The following is a 2,500-nucleotide window of genomic DNA, read 5'->3' as shown; positions in this document are numbered from 1 at the left end:
GCCAGGAAGGGATGTCGACCACTTCCTTATCGTATGTGTTAGTTCGTGTACATGGCAAACGCGATAAGCGGGAAATCGCACATATGAGACAACTCGCGCGATAAACATATCTATATCCGCCGCGGCGGGGGTAAAGTTTACCAAATTAAAAATTACCTTTTTTCATATTGCTACTCGCGAGAGTGATGCGTTCTAGTGTTCAGTGTTGCCAATTTAGCTCCCAGTTTTTTACCCCCTTGTAACGAAATTTCAAATCTAGCACCTAGCACATGTCTAGCATCTTTAATTAGACAGCATAATTCTAGTAGAATTTGAGAATTTGTTTCATATATTTTGCGTAGTTTGAGATCACTTTTGCCAAAAATTCAATCTAAAGGCTTTGACGCAGTGCCATGATTATAAAATGCTTGATATAAAATAAATATATGCCAAGTGTAGAAGTTTTGGTAAAAACATGTCATGAAAAATAATATACAGTCTACTTCGTATAATTGCAACTCAGTTAATCGCAGCTTTCGGTTAATTGCAACATTTACAAAGAAACGGAATTAATTCTAAATAAAAGTCACTGGCTAAGTGCAACAACTTCGGTTAATCGCAACAAATTTTCGCCCTCAAAAAGTGGCAATTCAAGAAATGAAGCAAACGAAATATGATTAAATTTGGTCATGGATGAAATCGTGACAGGTAGAGGGATCGAGAGTGAGCGGGATTTAATGCTACATCAGTGTGTCACTACTCTATTACAGACAAAAGAGGGCGAGACTTTGCAGTATAGGTTTGTAATGTTGTATGTGGCCATTAAATAGGAAGCGAGGGGGCTTGGCATAGTCTTGACAACAGGTAGACAATGACAGTTGTAAAGAGAGCCTTGGCGATAATATACCTTGTTTTGGGATTGACAATTATGCATTGTGACCAACGAGTTTGAGAGCTAACTGTCTCTCATCACGGCTAATCTCTCTGACTCTTACAAATGTTGAGAACTTACTTACTTACTTACTTACTTACTTACTTACTTACTTACTTACTTACTTACTTATCCAAACCAGCGGCCACCTGAACTCTAGTCCTTCGGTCTCGTGCCATGACGTAGAAGTTTGACGAAATTTTGTAGTTGTTCCAGGTGACTGTAGAGTGTGTTACTGATACTTGGATTTGGTGGGAGGAATGTGCATCTCAGGTCTTCAAGAGGTTGACATTCAAGCAAGTGGTGTGTTACTGTTTCATTGGGGTGTTGACATAGGGGGCAGGAAGGGGATGTATCTTTTGTAATTTTACTTAAATTAAATGGCTGTTGAGCGGTATGTGTTGTGTTCTTAGTTGAAAGATGATGCTTTGCTGGTGTCTTCTGAGCTTATTTAGGCTATCAGTCTTTACAGGAGTGGTCATATGGGAAAACATACATCTACCCGTGGTGCTCATTGCCCAACTATTCATCCATTCTTCTCTCTTATTTGTTTTGATTATTTGTTTCGCTGGAATTGATGAAAAGGGTTGACCCGAGTCTAGCTAGTCTGTCTGCATTGTCATTTCCTGGTATATTTGAATGTCCCGGTATCCACTGGAGAAATAAGTCTATTCTGTGTGTTGAAAGGAATTCATCTAGTTGAGTTCTTAAACTATTGAAGGTTGAGGAGAGTTTATCTAAATCCAGAGCTTGGAGAACCGATTTGGAGTCTGTGAAGATGACAGTGTTTCTAAGTTTTGAAGGGTTTCGTTGAAAAACAGAAGAGAGGTGTCGCAGTGAGGCTTCTATTGCAACTTTCTCTGCCTCGTAGTTTGAGCAGCAGCTTCCGTAAGAATTGTGGATTTTATCACATGTTTTATCTGGGTATTCTACTACAAACCCAAACCCAGCATTTTTAGTTCCTTTGTGGACAGATCCATCTGTGTAAACATGTATCCAGTTGTCTGCGTATTCTTGTATTGTCTTCATTGCTAATGTTTGTATATCTGATTTGTTTTTATTTCTTGTTTTTTCTTCTATGATGTTAGTCTTTATTTTTGGAAGTTTTAGTTCGGCTTATGGAGGGTTTTGACTGATTAAAATAGATTTTTCTCTGTTTTCTGGGAGTCTGTGTCTTTCGTTCAAGTTGTTAGCAATGTGTAGCAGGGATGTTTGTTTTAATCTTGTTCTTGGTTTCCATTTCTCTGCCAGAATTCTGTTTGGGTGGTTTTCCTCTTTTCGTTTGTATCTTTCAACCATTTCAAGCACTGCTGATTCTCTGCGCAGTCCAAGTGGTTCCACATCAATGTGTATTTCACATGCTGCTGTGGGTGTCGATCTCAGGGCACCGGAGATGAAGCGAAGGGCTTGGTTTTGTACTCTGTCCAAGGTTTTATGTGTATTTTTACTACCTGCATTTTGGAGGACTAAATTGTAGTCCATGACGGAACTCACATAGCCCAAGTAGAGTTGTCGAAGCGAGTTTTTGTCTGCTCCCCAATTAGTACTGGCTAGTCGTTTTAGTAACTAGAGTCTCTTTGTGGCTTTGAT

At 39.3% G+C, this 2,500-nt stretch overlaps 1 protein-coding gene across 4 annotated transcripts in view; it reads right to left on the bottom strand.

The window, feature by feature from the left end:
- Positions 1 to 2,500, bottom strand: part of LOC144968724 (uncharacterized) — a 56,500-nt gene that overhangs the window by 16,046 nt on the left and 37,954 nt on the right. The window lies entirely within an intron of this gene.

The sequence above is a fragment of the Berghia stephanieae genome, chromosome 3 (genome assembly GCF_034508935.2).
Source record: "Berghia stephanieae isolate SIO BIC M18660-M18661 chromosome 3, UCSD_Bste_1.3, whole genome shotgun sequence".
Lineage (NCBI taxonomy): Eukaryota > Metazoa > Mollusca > Gastropoda > Nudibranchia > Aeolidiidae > Berghia > Berghia stephanieae.
Note: the sequence above shows the minus strand (reverse complement) of the source record. Positions and strands in the feature narration are given on the sequence as shown.